Source organism: Panthera leo, chromosome F2, assembly GCF_018350215.1.
Source record: "Panthera leo isolate Ple1 chromosome F2, P.leo_Ple1_pat1.1, whole genome shotgun sequence".
NCBI lineage: Eukaryota > Metazoa > Chordata > Mammalia > Carnivora > Felidae > Panthera > Panthera leo.
Window position 1 is genome coordinate 11,027,789 of NC_056695.1, and position 26,934 is coordinate 11,054,722.

Sequence of the window (26,934 nt, forward strand, 5' to 3'; positions counted from 1 at the left end):
CTACTAAAATGACGTCCTCACTACCTATGCTTCCTAACTTTAAGCCTTACATATATTTCTGAGTAATGGTTGTTACATGTTGAGGCTTGAATTCTATGAATACTATATGGGCTAATAAATCCAGCAAAGAACACATTTACAAATAAATTTTCTTAGAGAAATATTGCATACACTAAGAGTGCCAGAGCAGGTTTTTTTTTTTTCCCTCCTCAAACACCTGGTAATGAAATTTATTGACATATAAACTTAATAAGCTGCTAATTGAGTAATTATTGATTGCAGGAAACGTGTTCTTAAAAGTCACATTAACAATTGGCAGACAGGCGAAAATAGAACAGACTCCGTTTTTAACTTACTTTATAGCATTACCTTAAAATTGTAAAGAGTTAATCTTATCACACTACACATGGCTGAATTTATAAAAGATAAAATCACAAACGAGTAATGCACAGTTACTTGTTACATATTCTTCCCATTACAACTGACAGCTTCATTAATCATACGGTGTATTTTACTATTAGAAGCTATAAAGGAGATCAAATCTCTTGTAATTTTTCTTCTTCTCTTTCATTTGATAAGTGTGTTGTTTCAGTGTGCAGATAAAATATAGTGTCAGTCACCAAGAGTCTCGGGAGATTTTCTTTTTTTCCAGTAAGGATATCCTTGCTTATTTGCAATGTAAAAATTCCCAAGATCATGCATCATTTCCCTATTACTTGGCCATCAGACCAGGTAAAAATTGTGTGCGCACCTATCCTTGGCAGTGGTCAACCAGAAGTGAATGTTGGGGGATAGGAACAATGTTTTCAGTGACAGCGTGTATTGCTTATTGAGCGTTGAAGGCATTAACAATGAACACCTCTATTCATAACGTAACATTGATTCATAATTAAGGTTCTTGTAAATTACACAGATTGCTGACAGATTTCATAAGCTGTTCTGGGGAGAGGTGGCAATTTTTCCAGTTTGTCACAGATTGCCAATGAAGCAGTTGAAAGCATAAATGAAATACAAGAATATTTGCCAATAAATAAGAGAGTCTCTGTCATTCCCTTCCGTGGCGTGGGATGAAAAAATGTGTTTAAAAAGGCTACCTTCTTACTTAGAAAACAAAGGGCCGCTTTTTCCCACAGTCTAGAAAGAAATCCTGAAAGAGATGCCACCAATCCAGAGAGCAAAAACAGATGGACACATTCTAATTTTTTTCCTAATTAGTGGGGAAAACGGAAACATGTCTTTTTTTTTTTTTTTTTTTTTATATATCTCTTGTCAATTTAAAGGGGGGAGAAGTCATCCGTAAAAATTCTTCTGTCTTTCTCGGTGTTTCCATTTTTCGATTTTTAAAAGTATGACTTAAAATAAAATTCTTAGAATTTCCGAGTTTTGGTGATTTGTGTGACACTGATGTACTGTAATTTATACAAGAACTACTTCAGTGTTGTTCTTCAGTGCTTCTTGCCAACCTAAGTATTCTAAATATAAACTGAAGAAATTCGGTCTGGCACAAAACGGCTGATGAAATATTCTGGGCTTGTATTCCACTATTTTCCCCTAAGACCTTCTATGAGAAGCAGAGGATGTAAAGAGGTCTTGATTAAAGTGCAGAACTGTCTGTGGTCCCGGGGCGTGTAGACTCCATTTAGTCTGCCGTGAGTGGCCTTTCCGCTGGGTCACAAGGGGTTCATGTCTGAGAGGGACACGCCGTCTGCCTGCTCATCGCCTGTTTGGGGGCAACGGTTAGTTTTCCGTGTGATAACTCTGTGCAAGAGAGGTGCAATTTCTGCAACCTGCAGAGGCTAGGTTGGTAAAGCTATTTCCTCCGTCCCCGCCCGTAACTAAGTCCGTCCTGCATTTTCACAACTCGTTGGAGAACCGAGAGACCGTGTGGTGAATCTGAACCGAGCAAACAGTCCATTTCCATTTGCTGATCCCATAGTTCTTTCTTCCCTTGTATTTATACAGATAATAGCCTCAGGTTTATGGGGTTTTTTTTGGTGTATCATGCCTTATAGTTGAGATACAACTCTCAGATAACTTTGGTTTACTAAGGGTTAGGTACTTAAGCGTAGCTGAAAGCTTCAACTAAGGATTCCTATTCGATGAAATCTGACGGTCTAGCTTGATGTTATTACAATATCCTGGTAGCGGGACTATTCGGAGAGGTGGCAGGGGTGGGGAGGGGTCACTCTCCAGTGATGGCTCCACAGCTGAAGTAACACATAGGCTCTTACACCTTGGACGCTTTCTCTCTTTGCGTTTTCACAAATGCAGAGCATTGTTTGGGTTACCGCGTTTATGTTTCTTCCAAGCCCAAGATTAGTCAAGAGAAGTATCACTAGACGTGGTCGTTGGAAAAGCTAAGAAGGGATTTCCAAATGTCAAGATTGAATAACGTTTCCCACGTGGTTATGGTTGAAGCCTCCTTTTGAAGATTTGTTTTTGCCAGGTTACCCAAGCCAATGTATCTCATTTTCTCAGGATGCCTGGGTGAATAGAACTTTAGGGGAACTCAGGGACCTGAAGTGTCTTTCCTCCTATTTCTGGAAGAGTTTCTTGGGAGTTCACTTCTATACTTATTCTTTGCCTGTTTCGGACCAGCCTGCAGTTAGACCCTGGCAAACGGGGTCTCCCCCAGGCTGGGAATTGGAAGGTCTTACTTCAACTTCCGTGACCTTGCCCCACCCCGACTCTCATGTCTTTGACAGCCGTATCCCACAGCACCATCTCACGAAGGTGCTCTGAGCCTGGAAAAGACACAACTCCACCACACACACACTTGCTATGCTTCTTCCCTTTCTACAGGTCTTCCACTCGTCACTTTGCTCCTATTGGGACATCCTTGATGCCTTGGCTTGGCTCTGGTTCCAGGTGGGTGGCCTGGCACCGCACTCAGCTCCTGGATCCTAAGATATTGAGGCGTCAGAATGGGTCAGGATAAGCAGATTTTAAGTGACGCTCATGTAAATGGAACACAGGAGGGGTTCAGGGTCTTCCTTCTTCTTGAGCAGTGCGTGGCCGGTGGCGGGTCTGCCGCAGTCCCTGAAAGAAGAAGGGGTGGCCGCTCACCTCCTCCTAGGGCCTTCATGACCCAACTCCAATTAGCTCTTTGATTCACTGTCCTCTCTTCCCTGCGATGAGGGTAGCGGGTTGTGCGCTCCCAGTGTGTGCGCCCAGGTCTATCTTAAGCCGTGCAGGAGGGAGCGACTGCTTTTCTCACTCTGCCCACATTGCCCCTACATGTCCCTGTGCTGGCAAACACTGAAAGAGATCCCCATCCTAGGATGCAGTGAGTGTGATCCAGAGCATTCAAAAGAAGACATGGTTGGGAGATGTGTTTTTCTAAGTTGATGCTATGAAACTCAGAAAGGTAGATTTAATAGCACAGAGAATGAGCCAGCATCCACATGATCGTGGATGCTTTGGATAAGACTTGCATTCATGGTTACTATCAAAGAAGTACAGTAATCACCTTTGAGAGCGTCACTGGAGGCCAACATTCCCTGGCACACTGGGTGATGCAGCAGAAGAAATAAATGGTACGAGGGGACTGCAAAGGCAAGGAGGTCGATACGGTCTCTCTTCAGGTTGGTTCCTGAAAACCTGGGCATTGCTGTTTTTTCTCGCAAAGGGAGATTTGAAATTCTTCATCTTAGATCACCATACCTCGCATGGGTCCATGAATTTTGCAATGAATTTTTAAAATCAAAATTGCCTATATAGACAGGGTCCCGACACAAAATTTTGAACCGACACCCACATATTCTAGGGGCAGCTCTTCTTCAAGCAGCATATGTCTAGGGTTTAGAGATGTTGGAAGTAAAGCATGACATGTGGTGTAATTTTCTTGTGGTGGTGGTGGTTTAATTTGCTACTGAGACATGTGATTAGTGCATTTGGCTTTCATTAGTGTAATCTGCCCCCAACTTCAGGGTTATCCAGTCTGTTCTTGGATAATCTTTAAAAGTACATTCATTGGGGCACCTGGGTGGCTTGGTTGGTTGAGTGTCCAACTTCAGCTCAGATCATGATCTCATGGCTCTTGAGTTTGAGCCCCGTGATGAGCTCTGTGCTGACAGCTCAGAGCCTGGAGCCTGCTTCGCATTCTGTGTCTCCCTCTCTCTCTGACCCTTTCCATCACAACACTCTGTCTCTCTCTCCTTCAAAGATAAATAAACATTTTTTTTTAAAAAGTACATTTATTAATTTATTATCCCCTATTCTGCCAAGTAGAATAATGATTCAATATGGAATAATGCCAGGCACGGTGGGTGGTCAATAAATTTATTTGGAAAGTGATGAAGTGGTATGCCATATGTATCTAGACAAATAGAAGAATGTGGAATCTGATAATTTTAGCCTCTTTTTCCCATTGGTGATGAGAAAGTACTCCTTAAGCAAATAAATATATCTCAGTATATCCTTGTATCCATATCTGTATCTAATTTCCTTTGGATACAAAACAGAAAAAGCAAAGAAGGCTGGTTTAAATTCAGAGATACTCAATTTAAAAACAGTAATCTCCATAATGTCAATATCATTAAATGAAAGAGAAAGAAAGAATAAAGTTGTGGGGATCTCACTGTTGCCAAAAAGATATTTTATTTAGTTGATTTATCTGAGTCAACTAGTTTTTTTTTTCTCTTTTTGCACCTATTTTGTAGTCTGTTTTAGTTGAACACTTGTTTACAACTGTCAAATAAATTTGGTGTCGAATAAAGAGCTACCACTAAGCTTGCATATTATGGACACCTAATGGCTTTGGAAAATAGAGTTACGGTGAATTATTTAGAGATACTGTCTGGCATTACTGTGAAAAGAATATTTTCCGAACTTTGAGTGTTTGAGCTTGTCACTATGGATCCAGGAAGTAGAAGTGGAATGATCTAAAAACATCGAGTATGGTTGATCGGTTGATTGTGCGACTCTATATCTTAGATCGTGAGGGATGAAAATATTTTCTTCTTCTTCTTTTTTTTTTTTTAATTTTTTTTTTAACGTTTATTTATTTTTGAGACAGAGAGAGACAGAGCACGAACGGGGGGAGGGTCAGAGAGAGAGGGAGACACAGAATCGGAAGCAGGCTCCAGGCTCTGGGCCATCATCAGCCCAGAGCCCGACTCGGGGCTCTAACTCACGGACCGTGAGATCGTGACCTGAGCTGAAGTCGGATGCTTAACTGACTGAGCCACCCAGGCGCCCCTAAAATATTTTCTTCTTGATTCTGCTAAATATCCTGGGTCCTGTTTTTATCTCATTCCCCATGGACCCTGATCCAAATAATGTACTTGCTTATTGTGTATCCCACAGAGTTTTCTCTACCAGGACTATCTTCGCACCATTTTTCACAATTTGAATAATCTCTGATAAGTTTCCACTTCCTCCTCCAGTTCTACGTCTTCTCCCTGCATTGTGCCCTGCTAGACTGAACATTATGAGCTGGCTGGGTTATCTGCCCTTGGCTCTTGGTTGTTTCTGCCAATGGGTGGCACCATCAGGAGATCATAGGGCCAAAAAGGCCACAGCCCCTAAATTCTCTTCTGAAGGCCAAAGCTTCTGGCAAGTGCTGGATCACTAAAGCTCTTTCCATCCTGTGTACTTTCTTGTACTTTGCATGTACAGCTTCACTATATTCTTTCAATTACCCTTTTTATTTTGTATTTTAAAATTTTTTTTTAATGTTTTCATTTTATTTTTGAGAGACAGTGAGAGAGACAGGGCATGAGCGGGGGAAGGGCAGAGAGAGGGAGACACGGAATCCAAAGCAGGCTCCAGGCTCCGAGCTGTCAGCACAGAGCCCGACGCGGGGCTCGAGCTCACGAACCGTGAGATCACGACCTGAGCCGGAGTCAGAGGGTTAACCGATTGGGCCACCCAGGTGCCCTTTAATTAGCCTTTTTATTTTTTTATTAAAAAAATTTTTTTAATGTTTATTTCTGAGACAGAGAGGCAGAGCATGAGTGGGGGAGGGCAGAGAGAGGGGGAGACACAGAATCTGAAACAGGCTCCAGCTGTCAGCACAGAGCCCGACGCGGGGCTCAAACTCACAAACCGCGAGATCGTGACCTGAGCCAAAGTCGGTCACTCAACCGACTGAGCCACCCAGGCGCCCCTAATTATCCTTTTTAAATGTGTCATCTCACCCCCTGTCCAGATTCCCTCTATCCCTTCTGGTTTTTAAGAGTGCATATTGTTTCTAACTTTTATAAGCAGAGTAGGTCCTCGATGAGGCTCAGATTGCCTCGTCAATGTATTTGTTTTGTCCATTTTCTCCATCTTGTCCCTAGAGCATTCTGATCATCATTGATTACATGTTAGGATTATGTTTGGGACAGAATAGAAAAAGAACAAATAATGTTGCTTCAACAAGATAGAAACTTACATATTAAAGAAGTCAAAACGCAGGTGCCCAGGGCATTTATGCAGCCATCCTGAAGGCATCAAGGAGTCAGACAGAAAACAGACGTTTTCGTTTTGAAACCGACAACGAAGGGTTAATAGGACTAGTAAGCGCAACAGCAACTTCTTACCCAAATCTTCTTCTTCTCAGAATGTAGCCTGCGACCAGGTGTCTGTGCTGTTCTTGCCTGACGCCATGATAACAACATGTTGATTTAGTTTATTGCCGAGATTCAAGGCTTTACCAAGAAGCAGGCCAGAACCGGTCAGGACCACTGACCTTTTCTTTGAGAATGCCCGAATGTTCCCTGGGTGAACTTTGGAAGGGCCTAAAACTCCACTCGCGGAGCATGCTAAGGACACCATTTTTCAGCTGATGTAGAGCAGGACAGCATATACAGAAGATCGTGCAGGCGTAGACAACAGAATGGGTTCAACCCTTCCCTGCTAAGTTCTTTATTTGATTTGAAAGGCGCCTAGCGCCTCTGCCCTATACCCAGACCCTTTTTCCCTTTGCCTTTATATATCTCTGACTGTCCCCTTTCAGGAAGGCAGGTTTGAAGCTTACCTCTTGCCTCCTCATTTGGCTGCCTCTCCAATAAACCTCTTCTTTGATGCACCACTCAGTGTCTCAGTGATGGGCTTTGCTGCCCACTGGGCAGATGGAGTTAGGTTTGGTTACACTTTCGCTACCCCACCTACCTCGGAAGATACCAGACGACTGTTGGATTTCTAGGCAATATATCTGTCTTGGGGCAGAAGAATGGGGGAAAGAAAGAGTTGGGGCTTGCCTTTTCCCTGTAAGAAGACACCCCGGAAATATAGCATCAGATTCTGTGAAGCTTTCAACACGTTTCCTACTGACTATGACCATGAAATAGATAGAAAATGTTGACAGTAGTGACTTATTATGGTTTCTTATTTATAGAATGTGGATTGAATTATCCTATCTTCACTTACTCCTCTTCCTTCTTACATTATTCTTCCTTAACACTCTTCAATATTACTTGCATCCTAACGAATTTAATCTATTTATTTAAAGAGATCAGGGGCGCCTGGGTGGCTCAGTCGGTTAAACGTCTGACTTCGGCTCAGGTCATGATCTCGCGGTTTGTGAGTTCGAGCCCCGCGTCCGGCTCTGTTCTGACAACTGGGAGCCTGGAGCCTGCTTCAGATTCTGTGTCTCCTCTCTCTGCTCCTCCCCTGCCCATGCTCTGTCTCTCTCTGTCTCTCAATAATAATAAATAAATGTTAAAAAAATAAAGATATCCAATCATTTTCTGCTAAAATCTAGTGTTATCTTTCCTGTCCTCATTCTCTAACTTTGTTGCAAGGATCAAATTCTCCTTCCTCAAACTTCTTGCTTGGCTTCTGGCTGCAATGTTTTCCTGTTTGTCCACCACCTCTCTGGATGTACCTGTTTTAGTTTCCTCTGATGGCTTCTCTTTCTTGCTTCCCTCAACTCCCTCTTACCATTTTCTAAAGTTTTTGGCTTCCATTCATCTCGAGCTGCATTCCTTGACTTAATGATTAAATATAATCTTGCAGCTGAATTCTATTATTTAATGCCCCAAACTTTGGCCCAAACTCCAACCTCATGTCTCTGAACCAACACTTAAACAATTTCTCAACATTTCAAACATGATATGTGGAGCCATAATGCTCTTCCTTTCCAAATAATTCTCCTTTACATCTTTTCTTTTTATCGACACCATGCCATTTTTCCTAGTCTCTTAGACACAAAATTTTTTTTTTTTTAATTTTTTTTTCAACGTTTTTTTATTTATTTTTGGGACAGAGAGAGACAGAGCATGAACGGGGGAGGGGCAGAGAGAGAGGGAGACACAGAATCGGAAACAGGCTCCAGGCTCCGAGCCATCAGCCCAGAGCCTGACGCGGGGCTCGAAATCACGGACCGCGAGATCGTGACCTGGCTGAAGTCGGATGCTTAACCGACTGCGCCACCCAGGCGCCCCAACAAAACTTTGAATCATCTTTTATTGGGTCATTTTGTTTTTTTAAAAATTTTTAATGTTTATTTATTTATTTTGAGAGAAAGGGAGAGAGTAGGGGAGGGGCAGAGAGAGAGAGGGAGGGAAAGAATCCCAAGCAGGGTCTGTGTTGTCAGTCCGGGCCCGATGTGGGGCTCAGTCCTTTGAACGGTGAGATCATGACCTGAGCCGAAACCAGGCTCTGGAGGCTTAACTGACTGAGCCCCCCAGGTCCCCCTGGGTCATTTTGTTTTATCTACCATGCAGTCTATTGGGCATTTCTTTGAAATTTCTTTTACCTCCATTCTTTCTTATCTTACAATCAGCCAGATGTAAATACTAGGTGCTAACTTACTATAAAAACTGCCCCCCACCATCTTCCTGTGTGCAGCTGTTGGTATCTGGGTGTATACGTGTGTGTGTGTGAGCCTTGTTATTTTTTTCCATATAGTAATAATAGCTTAACATTTATTGAGCACATACTATATGTCAGGAACTCCTCCACGTATTTTATATGTGGTAGCTCATTTAATTCTCGCAAGACCAAATGAGAACGTATTATTGCTATTTATATTATTCAGACAAGGAAACAGAGGCGCTGTTTCCTTGACTTGTCTAAACGCCATGACTTGTCTAAATGCCATTCTAGCAAATAGAAGCCTGAGACTCAAGCCAGGTAGTCGAGATCAGAGTCTGAACTCTTAAACTTCTGTTCTATTGTCTCTTCTGTTGCTACTTGGTTAATGGATCATGCCACACTGCAACGAAAAATCCTTTGGTCTGCCTGTGACATCAACGACAAACTCATCAGTCTTGTTTTCTTGGCTCTCTGTAACCCAGCCCTACCTGATACACCCAGCTCTATTTATCATTGTAGTTTAATATATATAGTGTGTATATTGCTTGTTTCATTTTCTCAGTTCCCCAAATTCAATGTCTTCGTCAGGCTGCAGTGTACTTGCTTTCTCCTGGAGTGATATTTTCTTGTTCCGGTATCTTGGCAAACCGTGTCCACTCTGGCTTGGCTCCAGAAAGCATGTAGCTGAGGACTGCCACTGTGAAGCCTGTTCCTCCCCTGACTCATCCCCAGAGTGGAGGCCTCTCTGGGCAAGATGAATGAGGACAAGGAAAGGCACTCTGCTTTGCTGACCTCTTCCTGTCGTCCTTTAAATCAGAACTCAGATGTGATCTACCTTGTGAATTAACCGTTGATGATAATTACAAAAAAACAGATGTTTTCCACAAGACTGTATGTATGGGCAAAGCCCCTCCTTTTGAAGTTGAGGAAATGGGAGTACGTTGTATTTAAATAGTAGGCCATGTTTTCGTAGGTTCTAAGTAAGAGAACTGGGATAAAAATCTGGTTTTCTGCCCCGTAAACCACTGTACCCTTGTCACTCTAGGCATGTCTTGGAATTGCATAAGAGACAAACTGGGTGCTTCCTTCTTCCTCCTCATGCTGATTCAATCATTGTCTCCATTGAGCGTCGTTGCAAAGTTTCATTCGAACAAAGAGATCTGCGGCTAAGACAACTTTGAGATCGAGTGTGTTACACCAGGGGTGGCAAGCCACGGCTTGTGGTGCCACATCTGGTCCTCCACCTGTCTGTGTACAGCCCACAGGCAAAGAATGGCTTTGATTTTTAAATGACTACAAACATCAAAAGAAGAGTACTATTCCGTGGCGTGTGAAAGTTACATGAAATGGAATTTCAGTGCCAGTGAATAAAATTGCATGGGGATATGTCACCCTCATTCATTTATGTCTGGTCTCCGGCTGCCTACAATGGGTAGAATGACTACACTGAACAGAGAGCGTGTGGCCCACAGGGCCTCAAATACTTCCTCTCTGGCCCTTTCCAGAGCACATTGCCCACCCTTGTGTTGTACCATGCACTGGGCTCCTCTTTTTCTGAACTTCTACACCGTTTATAATTCACGTCCTACAATTTAGCTGCCTCTGTGACTGGTGTGACCATTTCAAGAGGTTTTAAGGATTGTTGCCTGTATTCCAACTTTTGTGCTTTCCGCTAGACTTCGAAGTTCCATGAAGGCAGGAGTGAGATCTTATACAGCATTTTCATCTATCCTCCTTCTCACTTATGTAGATAGTTTGTAACATTATTGATTGAAAGGAGAGGTGTATTTTTGAATGTATGACAAATCCGCACTGAAATTAGTCAAGCCAAATGCATCACGCTAGTTTCCTGAGGAATGGGGGACACTGCATTAGTTTGCTGGGGCTGCAATCACAGAACAGCAGGAGCTTGGGGCCTTACACAGCAGAAATTTCTCTTCTGACGGTTCTGGAGGCTGGAGTCCAAGCCGAAGGCATCAGCAGGGTTGTTTTCTCCTGAGGCCTCCCTCATTTGGCTGGCAGCTGACTGCTTTTTCTCTGTGTCCTCACATGGCCTTCCCTCAGTGTGCAAACAGCCCTGGTGTCTCTCTTCTTGTGGGACATCGGTCCTATTGGATTAGGGCTCCACCCATACGACTTCACAGAACCTTAATTACCTGCCTAAAGCCCTATTTCCAGGTACAGTGAAATTGGGGGGTAAGGCTTCAATATATGAATTCGGGGAGGTCATAATTCAGTCATAACAGATATCAGGGGATAATCTTTTAGGATGCTCCCTATCTAATCGGATTGTGATATACTGAAGTAAACATAAGCAGTGAGTGAGCATAATGCAATGGTTTTATTGTCAGATTGATCAATACTAGTTTGACATTTAACACCTGACTCTCTCTGTTATTAGTACTGGCTCTGACTGTGTCAGGCCTGATTGACTGATCCCTTTTATTTTTCCTGGTTCTCATCTCTAGGATGCAAGGGCTTCATAGCTCCAAACAACTCATGTTAAGGAACAAAGGACAACACCGGAGACTTTGAAGGAGAAGGAAAAAAAAAAAAGAGAAAGAAGAAGATTGTATAAAGTATACAAGCATTCTAAATAGCTTATAATGTCATCTGAACATTTTTCTCTAACTGTAAGTGGGGACATCGAAAGAAAAACGACCAAGCAGACCCCCTGTCACTGCGAAGTGTTGTCAAACCTCACTCGGATGGGACAATGACTTGAGGCTGTTAATGGCCACCACTGAATGCAGTCAGGCCTGGTCTCCCGGGCAAGATGAGGCCCAGCAAAGGCTTTGTCTAAATAAATGTGTTACACACAGAACAAACTTACTGACTTTGTCACAGAGAATTTAAAAATTACATAACTTCATAAAGAATAATTACTTAAGATTTTGAGGTGGGGAAAAAAATATAGAATTATTTTTAAACTTAAAAGTGAAAAAATTGGCCTAACCTAAAGAACATATGGAAGAACACATTTCTGAATCACACGCACACTGCTAAAAAAAAAAAAAAAAAAAAAAAAAAAAAAGTCCTTCTCTAGTCTCAGTTTTTCCCCTACCACTGAAATGCCGATTCCAGTTCCAACTATGTAAATCCCACCACGAAGGTCTCTGAGAGTGCGGTTGTTCAACCAAAATCACAACTGTAGATTTCCTCTCATTGCCAACTTTGATTCCGGTTCTAGATCTCTCTTTCAAGCCACCCATAGCTACTGGTTGCAAGGGGGGATGGCAGGGAAGGTAGAGGTGGGAGTAGGGTGTCTGTGTGTGTGTGCATGCACACGTGTGTGTATGTGTGTGTGTGTGTGGTATTGGAATTGGTAAAGAGGTATGTTCAGAAGAAAATACAAAAAAGATTAAGCCGTGTTTTTGAAGCATTAAAATAGCATTTGATGGTTTACTTAGAGGACTCCATACTTGATTGAAGGAGACTGAGTCCTGAAATGGGAAAAGCATGGCTGGGGGACAGCAGTCAGACCCAGACCCCAGTCCCAGGTCTGCTCTGCCCTAGCTAGGGGGACCTTGGGGAAATTGGCTTACATCTCCAGTTATCCAATCTGTACACAATAGGACTATTGTTTCTAACACAAGGGTGCATTTTTAAAACTTGTTATTTTGCAACAAGAAGTTACAAAAATAGTGCAAAAAATCAGTGAAAATAGCTCCAAAATGACCTCATTGAGACTGAGTGCAAAATGCAAAATGGTTACGCAGAAAGAATGCAAACATAGTTACCAAAATAGTGAAAAATAGTTCATTTTTTGGATGAATAGTTCCATATAATTTTATCACGTGCACAGATTTGTGTAACCACCACCTAATTGGAAATCAAAACTATCCCATTACCACTTAGAAACTCCTGAGGGTGGTTTTGAATGCTGAGTAACTGTCACAGCTGGTATACTCCTATGACTTCCTTTAGGGGGAATGTTTCATGATTTTTCCACCTTTAGGAATCTTGATTGTGATCATTGGGTAGGGTCTTTCTTGATATAAGACATTTTGTCATAATATTTGGGAAGTATTTAAAATAATACTTTTTTGGAAATGACAAAAGGATTTGTTCACAATTTCTGAACTCGCTGTAACAAGAATAGTAATCAAATTACTGTACTGGAAGAGACTCTGAAGGTTAGAGATAGACTCTGAGATAGCTAGGGAATTTGTGCTGACCCTAATTTCTTTGTTTCTCCAACCAACATCTTCTGGGTGTTCTATGTGGTCAGATCTGTGTAGGTAGCCACCTTCTTAACGTCAGAGCTAGGGTTTTCTGTCATACAGCTTTGAATCTTTGGTGACCCGACCCTAGGCTGCATAGATTAGAAGTTCTTGCTCTCATGAGTTCATCTGTTCTTCCATAAATATTTACTGGATGCCTTCTCTGTAGCAAGCACGGAGACAGATGCCCGAGAAACAGAGATGAGTCCCTGTCCTGGTGGAGATTCAAATTCAGCAGGAGTATGAGAGTAGCAGATGAGCAAATACGAAGGGGTGAGCATTAGAGATGCAGGAAGTGATATGGAGGTCCCAGGAAGGGTGCGTAACCGGACCCTGTGGAGAGTCTTGAAAGGTTTCACCAATAAAATAATATTTAAGCTGAGTCCTGAAAACTCCAAAGAAGTTAGCGAGGCAACGAGAAAGAGGAAGGGGAGGAAGGGAGTCACCCACATACAAGTGAAACTGACGCACAAATGAAAGCGTACACCTGGTATGGATACAGATGAGAGTGGGTGATGGCAAAAGGTGTGCCAGAGAGGAGACGGGGCCGTGCCACACAGGTCCCGTGCATGAGCTTGACTTAGGGGCTGTGTCTCCATGCCTGAGATGACACGCAGCCTCCACTGGCATAGACTCAGGACACCTTTGCCACACCATCCAGCCCGCGTGCTCTCTGTTGAGTGGGACCCTGGCCCTTAATCATGCTACTAATCTTATGAGGCTTATCCCACACAGACTGGGGACCCTGATTCTGGAATGCTCCTACTCTTGCTCCTGTTATGCTTCTGTGATTTTTATCCTTGCTTTCTTTCTGCTTTGGTTTGATTCTTTTTAACTTAAAGGAAACCTCCAAAATGAGTTTGTGTTTGTAGAAACTATTCATTTCTGTTTTTTTTATAAATGGAGTTTTATATTCCTGTTTCTTCTTTTTTAAAATACAAATCGAAATTCAGAGAAGCAAAGTACCCAGAGCCAATTTACTTTTTCATTTAATGTAGAAAGTCTATAAGAAATGATACAGATACTAAAATATTCACGTAGGATTTTAAAAATATAACATTGGGAAGAGTAGAATACTTCCAAAGAGAATATGTGTTTCTGGAGGAACAAGAAAAATGATGGACTAAAGCAAATCTCAGGACACAGATTTTATAATGTCTAAAGGATATTGACTCTGACACCAGTCAACTACAATAAGTGACTAATTTTATTATAGCCTTTGGAAAGAACTCTACACCCCAGGTGATTGTACAACAACTATAAACATTTGACTGGAGTTCTCTCTAGTACAGAAGATTTTTCTTATCTGCCTGGTTATGGCTATAGTTTTGACCTTCTCTATGTTACTCTTCCAGAGAATATTCTTAACTCTACCCTGAAGTTCCTATCTCAGGGTATTTTTGAAGCAACTGCATGAGTTAAAAGTTGCTATCGGGGTTAAACTCTTGTGTTGCCCTTAAAGTAAGGATTTTTGAAAAGGGATATTTATTTACTTCTAGCCACTATTTTGTTAACATGTGTTCAATTTAACAACTCTCTCTTTGAGCGTCCACCATTGGGAAATACAAATTTGGCATTCTATCCAAAAGAATATGGAAGGGTCCAATTTGGGCCATCCCCTGCACTTATCAAAGCAAATGTTTCCAACTTGTTCTAGGAGTTCTGTGTGCTACATTCTGCCAGCAATTGCTTCTATTAAATGCTCAGGGTGTGGAATCCATCTCAATGTCCTACTCATAAAGCCATGCTTTATTAGAACATCTGTCAGGATTTCTCTCATTACCAGTTATCCTTTCTGAGTCATGAATATAAAATGTATGAAACGAAAGCAACCATCTATATGATACTAAATATGAAATAAATTCAATAAATCTGGTCAGAACTTCAGTTTAACTCTGATTTTAAAAAATTACAGATAAAATGATAGCTTTTGACCTAAAAGTATTCCAGGTCTGAGTGTTTCACCTTAAGAATGTCTACTAATATCTCTTAAGGTGATTTGTCTATAAGTTATAAACATTATTTGTCTCACAATGTTTTTAGACAATTTACGTGATTTTAGATGTGTATATATTAAAAATTAAGCTAGCGAGGGAGTCAACGTGGCAGGCAAGTAGTGGGACCCAAACTTCCTTTGTCTCTCAAACACAACAGTATTGAGGCCAGAAGACCTGAAATTCCAGGATTCAGACTACAGAGTGACAGAAACATTTCCAGAGGCCCATGGGGACAACTTGTTGGGCAATAGGTACGTGATTACGAATTGGTAGAGATAAAACGGGTGGCATAGACACAGAGGGAAGGGATCTCCTTCTGTGGAGAGACAGAAGAAAGAGAAAGAGAGGCTGTGGAAGTGTAGGGTTGTATTTGGATGAGAGAAAAACGTCCTCAAACCATGGACCCGATGCGGGAACAGAAAAAATGGAGAAAGAGCCAATTTCTAACTTGCAAGTAGCTTCAAGAATGAAGATCTAGGATGTCAAGGGTTTCTCTGGGCATGGGCTGGCCACGCAGTGCATGTGCTTGGGGCGGGGAGGGGAGAGTCAGCCCCAGGCTCAGTAGCAAACTCAGAGGTGCAGTTGGAGGGAGCAGCCCTCTCCATCCAGTGCTGTAGGAAGAAGGTTTATAGTCGCTCCAAGGACAAAAGACCCTCGGGCACCCACCAGGTGCCTGCCCACCTTTGTTGGCTGGGCAGAGTGGCACTACTCCAGAACTGGGGTGTGGCAGTACCCTGGTACTGTGAGGATGGCCTGAACAGAGCCCAGTCCAGGGAGGGGAGACTGGGGTGTCTCCATTTTTCTCCCCATAACCAACATGGCGGGGCTTCACGGAATGGACAGCAGGCCCACAGTACGCCAAACCAAGCCTACACAAACCAAGCCCTTCCGTGCCTGGTAACTGTGGATCTAACAGAGCAAGACTGACACTGACCTAACCAGATGGCCCCTCCTCCAGACCAGAACAGCCACCAGTTCCAAGGCACCATCAGATATTGGTTCAGCATTTTTGCATTTTCTGATTTCATTCTTGGTCATTTCATATATATATGTGTGTGTGTGTGTGTGTGTGTGTGTGTGTGTGTGTGTGTGTATGTATATTTTTTTTCTTTCTTTTCTTCCTCTCATTTCTTTCCTTCTCTATCTCGGTTGTCGATTTGTTTAAGCAGACATTTTTAATCTATTCTTTTTACACCTCTTATGTATCTCCTTCATTCTCTCCACCCCCCTCCCCCCCCACCCCCTTGCTGACTAGGAAAAATATTCAGCCAAGAATCCTTTATCCAGCAAGGCTGTCATCCAGAAAAGAAGGAGAGATAAAGCTTTCCCAGACAAACAAAAACTGAAGGAGTTTGTGACCACTAACCCAGCCCTGCAAGGAACCTAAGGAGGACTCTGTGAGAAGAACGTTGCAAAGACTACAAAGGACCAGAGACATCACCACGAGCATGCAACCTACAGATAACACAATGACACTAAGTCCATACCTTTCAAAAATAACTCTGAATGTAAATGGACTAAATGCCCCAATCAAAAACATAAGGTATAAAGAATGGATTAAAAAAAACCCAAGATCCATCTATACGCTGTGTACAAGAGACTCATTTTAGAAATGAGGACACTTTCAGATTGAAAGTGAGGGGATGGAGAACCATCTACCATGCTACTGGAAGTCAAAAGAAAACTGGAGTAGCCATACTTATATCAGACAAATTAGATTTTAAACTAAAGGTTGTAACAAGAGATGAAGAAGGGCATTATATCATAATTATAGGGTCTATCCATCAAGAAGAGCTAACAATTATAGATGTTTGTGCCCCTAACTTGGATTTACCCAAATATATAAATCAATTAATCATATATAACATAAGCAATCTTATTGATAAGCATACAGTAATTGCAGGGGACTTTAATACTCCACTTAGAGCAATGGACAGATCATCTAACCAGAAAATCATTAAAGGAACAATGGCCTTGAATGATACACTGGACCAGATGCACTTGACAGATATATGCAGAACTTTTCATCCCAAAACAGCAGAATATACATTCTTCTCGAGTGCCCATGGAACATTCTCCAAGATAGATCACATACTGGGTCACAAAACAGCTTTCAATAAATACAAAAGAATAGAGATCATACCATGCATATTTTCAGATCACAACACTATGAAACTTGAAGTCAACCACAAGAAAAAATTTGGAAAGCCAGAAAATGCATGGAGGTTAAAGAACATCCTACTAAAGAATAAATGGGTCAACCAGGCAATTAAAGAAGAAATTAAAAACATATATGGAAGCAAACGAAAATGAAAATATCACAGTCCAAACACTTTGGGATGCAGCAAAGGCAGTCCTAAGAGGAAAATACATTGCAGTCCAGGCTTATCTCAAGAAACAAGAAAAATCCCAAACACAAAACCTAACTACATACCAAAAGGAACTAGAAGCAGAAGAGCAAACTAACCCCAAAGCCAGCAGCAGAAGAAAAATAATAAAGATTAGACCAGAAATAAACAATATAGAATCCAAAAAACAGTAGAAGAGATCAATGAATGTAAAAACTGGTGTTTTGAAAAAGTAAACAAAATTGACAAACCCTTAGCCAGACTTCTCAAAAAGAAAAGAGAGGACCCAAACAGATAAAATCACGAATGAAAGAGGAGAGATCACAACCAACACCACAGAAATAAGAACAATCATTAGAGAATACTATGAAAAATTATATGTCAACAGATTGGACAACCTGGAGAAAATGGACAAATTCCTAGACACCCACACAGTACAAAAACTCAAAAAGGAAGAAATAGAAAATTTGAATAGACCCATAACCAGCAAAGAAATTGAACTGATTATCAAAAATCTCCCAACAAATACTAGTCCAGGGCCAGATGGCTTCCCAGGGGAATTCTAGCAGACATTCAAAGCAGAGTTAATACCTGTCCTTCTCAAGCTGTTCCAAAAAATCAAAACGGAAGGGAAACTTCCAGACTCATTCTATGAAGCCAGCATTACCTTCATTCCCAAACCAGAGACCCCACTAACAAGGAGAATTACAGGCTGATATCTCTGATGAACCTGGAGGCAAAATTTCTCAACAAAATACTAATTCAAAAGTATATTAAAGGAATTATTCACCATGATCAAATGGGATTCGTCCCAGGGCTGCAGGGCTGGTTCACTATTCACAAATCAATCAATGTGATACATCACATTAATGGAAGAAAGGATAAGAACCATATGATCCTGTCAATCAATGCAGAAAAAGCATTGGACAAAATACAGCATCCTTTCTTGGTAAAAACCCTCAAGAAAGTTGGGATAGAAAGAACATACCTTAACATCATAAAAACCATATATGAAAAGCCCACAGTTAATATCATCCTCAATGGGGAAAAACTGAGAGCTTTCCCCCTGAGATCAGGAACATGACCGGGATGCACTCTCACCATTGTTGTTTAATATAGTGTTGGAAGTCCTAGCCTCAGCAATCAGACAACAAAGTTAAATAAAAGGCATCCAAATTGGCAAAGAAGAAGTCAAACTTTCATTTTCACTGATGACATGATATTCTACATGGAAAACGTGAAAGACTGCACCAGCAAGCTGCTAGAACTGATACATGAATTCAGCAAAGTCGCAGGATACAAAATCAATGTACAGAAATCAACTGCATTTCTATACACCAATAATGAAGCAACAGAAAGAGAAATCAAGAGATCACTCCCATTTACAATTGCACCGGAGAATCATAAAATACCTAGGAATAAACCTAACCAAAGATGGAAAAGATCTGTACGCTGAAAACTATACAAAACTTATGAAAGAAATTGAACAAGACACAAAGAAATGGAAAAACATTCCATGCTCATGGATCAGGAGAACAAATACTGTCAAAATGTCAATATTACCCAAAGCAATCTGCACATTCAATGTAATCCCGATCAAAATTGCACCGGCATTCTTCCCAGAGCTAGAACAAACAATCCTTAAATTTGTATGGGACCACAAAAGACCCCAAATAGCCAAAGTAATGTTGAAAAAGAAAACCAAAGCAGGAGGCAACACAATCCTGGACTTTAGCCTCTACTACAAAGCTGTAATCATCAAGACAGTATGGTATTGGCACAAAAAGAGACACATAGACCAATGGAATAGAATAGAGAGCCCAGAAATGGACCCACAAATGTATGGCCAACTAATCTTTGACAAAGCAGGAAAAGGATCCAATGGAAAAAAGACATTCTCTTTAGCAAATGGTGTTGGGAGAACTGGATAGCACCATGCCGAAGAATGAAACTGGACCACTTTTTTACGCCATACGCAAAAATAAGCTCAAAATGGATGAAAGACTTAAATGTGAGACAGGAAACCATCAAAACCCTAGAGGAGAAAACAGGCAATAACCTCTTTGACCTCAGCTGCAGCAACTTCTTACCTAACACGTCTCTGAAGGCAAGCGAAATAAAAGCAAAAATGTACTACTGGGACCTTATCTTCTGCACTGCAAGGGAAACAATCAACAAAACTAAAAGACAAATTATGGAATGGGAGAAGATACTTGCAAACGACATACCGGATAAAGGACTAGGATGCAAAATCAACAAAGAATTTACCAAACTCAACTCTCCCCAAACAAACAATCCGGTGAAGAAATGGGCATGAATAGACACTTTGCCAAAGAGGGCATCTAGGTGGCCCACAGAAACATGAAAAGATGCTCAACATCACTCATCATCAGCGAAATACAAATCAAAATCACATTGAGATACCATCTCACACCAGTCAAAGTGGCTAAAATTAAAAACTCAGGAAACAACAGATATTGGTGATAATGTGGAGAAACGGCCCTCTTGCACTGTTGGGGAGGGAATGCAAACTGGTGCAGCTGCTCTGGAAAACGGTGTGGAGTTTCCTCAAAAAAATAAAATAAAATAAAAACAGAGTTACCCTACAACCCAGCAATAGCACTGCTAGGAATTTATCCAAATGCTATAGGAGTGCTTATTCATAGAGGCACACGTACCCCAAAGTTTATAGCAACACTTTCAACAATAGCCAAATCATGGAAAGAGCCTAAATGTCCATCAACTGACAAATGGATAAAGAAGATGTGGTTTATATATACAATGGACTACTACTTGGCAAATGAGAAAGAATGAAATTCTGCCATTTGCAACAACATGGATGGAACTGGAGGGTATTATGCTGAGTGAAGTAAGTCAGTCAGAGAAAGACAGATATCCTATGTTTTCACTCATATGTGGAATTTGAGAAACTTAACAGAAGACCATGGGGGAAGGGAAGGAGAAAAATTGGTTTCAAACAGAGAGGGAAGCAAACCACAAGAGACTGTTAAATACAGAGAACAAACTGAGAATTGACGGGGGGGGGGGGTGGTGGTGGGAGAGAGGGGAAAATGGGTGATGGGCACTGAGGAGGGTGCTTTTTGGGATGAGCCCTGGATGTTGTATGTAAGCAACGAATCATGGGAATTTACTCCCTAGCCAAGAGCACACTGTATACGGTGTATGATAGCTAAATTTACAATCAAATATATTTAAAAAATTAAGCCAAGAATTGCAATAAATCTAATCGGTCAGAAAGTCAGTGTAGACCATCTAGGCCTGAAAGCCCAGCCCAGGGCTTGAACTGACAATGGATTGATGACCAGCCTTGGTTGTCCACACCAATTAAGTTAATCAAGAAAATTCCTACTCCCTCCTACCTTTGACAACCTATAAAGGATGCCAGGAAGTCAGACAGACTTCTCAATAATTCTTTCCATAATAATTCAACCTCAGTGATGTCATTTATTGTCAAATGTTTTATTTTTACCTACTTTTGAGGGAAAAAAATCCGTAGCATTTTATTGTTTGGTGAATTTAGCACATTACATAGAAATAATTTCTATTGAGAGAAATGTGTGCAATTACAGGTAGATGAATGGAAATAAAATGATTATGATTCATCTGTGGTTGGTATTTTCCCAAAGTTGAGCGCATTTAAATTAATTCATCACTTAAAAAGACATTGTCTGAGTTGACTACAGAGAACTACAGTCATACAGAGCAACAAGTTTCCAAGTTGAAGATTAGAAGAAGAACAGGTTGTTTGCACTGGCTCTCATTCTTGTTACGACTGTTGTTATGAGAAGGGATTCATGTTGTGCCATTTTCTGTTTCTTTGCCACTTTTTTTGTCACCAGAACAAGACACGAGAATCTCAATGGCTAGTGTTATCTGTGAAAGGCAGTAAACTATTCTGCTTTAACCTTTTATATGGTCTCCTTTTGATTGACTAGCTATTCTCCCCCTTTCTCCTACGTTACCAATGGCGGTAAAGAAAAGAAGAGAAATGGCTTCCTAATCAAATGGGAGAACATTAAAAAGGTCAAAGCAGTAGAGTTGGCTGCTGGCTTTCACAGCATGGATGAAACATTTTTTTTAAAGAAAAAAACTTATTCTTGTGACAAAGATTGCAATAAGAATAGAAAATGTCAGATCAAGAATCTATTCATGGGACAATGATTGTGATGGGGACGAAAATAGTGCACACTTTACCCTTTCTTTTTATAATCATAGTAAAGTAACTTCATGCAGTGCCGCTTGGGAGCTGAACTTGAGAATTCCGAAACTGGGGGGAAAAAATCAAAAGGAATAGTGAGGCATAATGTAAGAAGAATCAACATTTAAGTGACCACCCAAGGCATAGACACGTCTCAATTACAGAATGTGGGTGGTTTGAGTAAAGGTCTGGTAAAATGGGTCTGCAGATTAACCACATAGAGTTAAACAGGAATCCTATTTCAATACTTCCATTGCTTTTGAAATAGCAAACTGTGAACCTTTCTTTATTATGTAAATAATAAAACTTATTTCTAAGTACATGTAAACTGGTAAGTAGGTCATTAAAAAACCACTACATATTATTTTTTTTCTCTGTGACTACAAATGACAAATTACCTAATATTTCTTGCTAGGTTGTTTCCAGAGTAGAACCCTAAGCAGAGACTTGCAGGGCACTGGAATACTGTTGAATTGGACTGAATGGAGTTAAAAAAAAAAAAAGTAATTGTTAGAAGTAGTACTGAGCAGGGGCGGCCCCTCCCAAGTTCAAAGTGGATTTGAACGACTTGTTTTAATATGTTATGACTGTTAAGATATTAGTACTCAAATAAAAATATAATGAGGAAAGCAAATAATATCTTAAGCCTGCTATGTAGTTACTGAGAAACACAGCCTTGTAATCAAATGAAAACCTTTTGGCTAGCTGTCTAACTTGATACTTCATATGTTTAAACTTTTAGTGTGTCCCTACTGTTTGCAGCTAGAGATGTGGCCCTGAGAATCTACAATTCTACCCCTGCTCAGTGACCTTTTGCTAAAACACTGTAAAGTTTGCCTGAAGTTACGAGGAAGAGGAAGCAGAAAAAGAAGGGGGAGGAGGAGCTGAAATGAAAGAAAGAGAGAGAGAGAGAAAGAAAGAAAGAAAGAAAGAAAGAAAAGAAAAGAAAGACTCATATGTATTTATACTTGTATTTGTGATATTTATGCATGTATTTGTGTATCACTGGCCTGTAACATTATATAGTTGCAGGTGTACAACTAAGGATTTGATATATGTGGATATTCCACAATGATCAACACAATTAAGGCCAGTTGCCATCTGTCACCATTCATAGTTACAAATTTCTTTCCTCGTTATGAGAACTTTTAAGATCCACTCTCTTAGCAGCTTTCAAATAAACAATACAGTCTTATTAGCTACAGTCACCGTGCTGCATATTACATCCTCAGAACTTACTCATTTTACCTGTGGCCTTGGACCACCTTCACCCATTTCACTCTCCTCCCGCTCCCACCCCCAGCCCTCTGCCCGGTTACCACCAATCTGTCCTGTATCTATGAGTTTGCTTTTCTAGATTCCTCAGATAAGTGAGATCATACGGTATTTGTCTTTCTTTGTTTGAGTTATTTCGTTTGGTATAAGGTCCTCAAGGTGCATCCATGGTGTTGCCATGTTGCAAGTGGCATATTCATGATTTTTTATTAACCTTATTCGTATTGGGAAAGGATAATCGATAACAGACTGTGACTTTAAGACTTCAGAAGAGAAGAATTTGATGGATTAAGATTTTTTTTTAATGATCCTATGATTCTTTTGAACAGAGAGCGGCAGATTTATCATCCACAACTTGAGACCACTAAGTGTACTTGTCCCAGAGAATTTGGGGTTTCTTTTCCATTTGTGGGAAGATCCTCAGAGATCAAGGCTGAATCTTGGCCTCCAGCATAAACATTAGTTCTAAACTGATGGTCCACATGCTATATTAGTATTTACATTGCATGATATTATGTAGCGAAACCCGCAAACCCCGGAAATTCTGGAATACACAGACTTGGAAACACATAAACAGTAAGGTTCAGTTCAAAGTCTTATGTGTGTTATACATTTAAGTTTGCCATCACCGTATGACTTTAAAAAAAAGCTCCTTGCAGTTTAGATTGTCAGTTTCTTGAGGGAAGGGACCCTGACTACTCACTCCCAACGCAGGGTCTGAGATCTAGTAGGCATTCCATCAACATAAATGGAGGAATTCACGGTTATGTTAAAGAGGCACTTGTGAGCAGTGAGCTCTGAAGGCTGGAAGTTCACACACTCAAACGTGGTGGGGATGTTCCATTATGACGTTTCAGTAAGAGCTCCCAGGATGCTAGAAGTCAACGAGACCTCTTAATGATGCCTGTTTTTGAGTGAGCATAACAAAACTTCACCGGGGAAATAGCAATGGCTGCCATTCTTTTGAAAGGACACATTCATGCCATGGTTTGCGTGTGGTTTTGATGTTTTTATTAGCTGTTTTTAAAGTTTATGTATTTATTTTGAGAGAGACAGAGGCAGCGTGAGGGAGGGAGGGGCAGAGAGAGAGAGAGGGAGAGAAGGAGAATCCCAAGCAGGCTCCACAACTGTCAGTGCAGAGCCCATCACGGGACTCGAACTCATGAAACTGTGAGATCGTGACCTGAGCCGAAACCAAGAGCCGGATGTTCACCCGACTGAGCCACCCAGGCACCCCTGCCTATGGTTTTGATTTTAAGACTTTTGGAAGACCCTTTCCCACAGATGCCTAAGCACTTCCCTTAGGATGACTGCAACATTTTACGGGAGACCCTGAAGACTAAAGTCATGACCCGGTTCTAATGCAAGTGTCCCGAAAGGATCAACTCCCAGCACCTAAGAATCATCAGGTGCTCAGTATAACCTGTTCTCCAGCTCCTGTGCTGCAAACAGGCTCTGCAGAGAGGACATTTCCTTGTGGTGGAAGATACCAGAAGTGGTGAGGTTGGGGACTTAGCACACTCACAATGTTGGGAGAACACCGCCATGAAAAAGAGACCGTGTTACAATTATTGGAACGGATGCAAATGACTTTCCTTTTCACACCTTTCTCTGGGATCCAGTGGCAATACCTTTTTCAAAAAATAAATGTAATCGTCTCCTCCTTGTTTTGTGTTTCTGCCTGCACTGAACTTCCTGCCTCGGTGACCTGAAGCACTCATCAGGATTAACCCTGCCTTGGGGACTCTTCCTCTCCTCTCCTCTCCTAACAGGCTGCCTCTCCTCTAGTCAACCCAGAGGTGTTCAAGTACTAACCCAGCGGTGTTCAAACCCAGGAAAGCCTAATGTGTGCTTTCGTTTAGCATTCTGATTCTTTCTACTCTACGAGGGAAAAGCATTTTTCTCTCTTAGCCTTATTAACTGTTGAAAAGAGCGTTTACGTTCTTAATTTATGTTCTGGAAGCATGTCAGTTTCTGTCTTTGTCTTCTGGAAGCCATGATTCACAAACAACGTTGAGTACATTAGCTGCCTAGGGGGATGTAACCGGGGTGGCCCTTGGTTTGATGTAAAAGCAGGAGTGCCTGTAACATCTTGAGAACAGGCGAATGTTTTTAAGCTACAGGAAAGAGATTTTGATATGATCTGGAATTCTTTGGCTAACTGGAGGCCAAATCACACTGAATGAATTGGATGCCAGTGTGAATAATGAGAGATCATCTATCTCTCCAGCAGATGCCCATTTGTTCTAACCTCCTGCCTCATTTAATGTAAATATTCAAATTGACCTTTATTTTTCCATAGTCTCATGGATTGCCCTTGAAATATAATATCCGAGAATCTGGTTGATGGGGTAGCTTCGCAGCACAGTAATTCTTGCTTTTAAAGGATCCTAATTTCATTATAAAAACCTAAAATGACTTTCTATAGATATAATCCTGATGAAAATTTAAAAACGATCAGAGTCAAGACCACGTTAGATGCAAGCATGGAAAAGCAGCAGGTGATTGATGGAAGAAATGCACCACGATCTTCTGTTCATGGACACGGTTTTGAGAAATTTAGAACGGGATAGAAATTAATGGGCCTGCTTTACCTATTCAGACTGGGTGGATATTCATTATAAACTCTTTAGAACAAAAAAGGAAAGAGAAGTTATTTTTCTACTTGTCATCTGCTCTCTTCAATTCCTCAGAAGAATTGACCCAAATATCCTTTTGGCTGCACAGTGGCTGGGAAGTAATGTACTTGTAGTTTTAGGGAGTCTGGATTTGCCAGGGACCATAGACATCCTTTACTCGAGCTCGGACCAAATGGAGAAACCTAGGTAGCAAAATCCATGAGAGTTGACCATACAGCCCCTGCTTGTCTGTGGTTAGTGATGGGGAATTATTTTCAAGGAAATCTACTTTCTTTTTGAGTAACTGTTACCGGGAGAATGAAATTTTCACTATACGAGTTACAACTGTTTCTCTGTAATTTTCAACGCTTACATTTGGTTCGGCTTTCTGGAACATCATTGAATGAATTGAATTTTACATGGAGACTATTCATATACGCAGCTACGTGGAGACTATTCATGTATGTGGCTTGCTGGGTTTTGAAATCACACATTCTGGGCTTCTTCAGCTGCTCCTGACATCCAGGTTGCTCCCTTGGGATGGGCTGTCTCTTGCCAATGTCTCTCCTAAGGTTACACTGGTCAGAACTAAACGTGTGTATCCAAATGGCATCTGAATAACAAAGAGTATGAGGGGGTCTTTCACCTCCTTTAATCTGAAATCCCTACTTCTTGTGATGTAGCCTAGAATACCCTGTTCTTTTCAGCATTTGCTAACTGAGCTCATAATCGTCTAAAAACCCAGGTGTTTTCCATCAAAAGCTCCTGACAAATCAGCTCCTCTCCCTTCTGTACTAGTGCAAACATTTGAAGGGAAAAATAATTATATTAAGGACACTGTTAATAGTCTTATAGGGAGATAAAATCATAGCATTTTAGAATTGAATATGACTGCAGAAGTCATCTAGTATGATCATTCAATATTTCAGAGGAGAAATTTAAAAGTACAGAGACAATAAGAGCATTGAGCAAAGAACATGTGATAGTGTGCATTGAGGCAGGGCTAGGCCCTCAATCTTTAGATTTGCTGAGAACAGAAATATTGTTTAATAATTTGCTAACTAAGGCAGAAAAAGAACAGTCTACTGAGTGTTGATAAAGCGAACTGGTTGAGCCAACTGGCTAATTTTAATCATTGTTATCATTAAATTAAGTAAGCTACATCCAGCTACAGATTTAAATGGTAAAAGGCATCTTGACATTTCTTTAACCTGAAAATATAGAATTGCGTCCTCTTCCGAATACTCAGCCCCTGGCCACTTTAGGGTCTCAATGGGATTATGCTACTCTATCACTTTTTTTTTTTTCTCTTCTTACTTCTTTCAAGTGGCAAAAGGACAGAGTAGCAGAAAAAAAGATGCAGTGGAACTAGAAACAGGAAACCACAGAAAAGAAACTGTTTCTTTATCTTGCTCCCTGGCAGTTATTCCTGTTATAACAGCGAGAGAGGGAGTGAGGCGGGTTTTGTCAGATAAGCGGCAAGAGGTGCTTTGAGAGGTTGAGTACAAA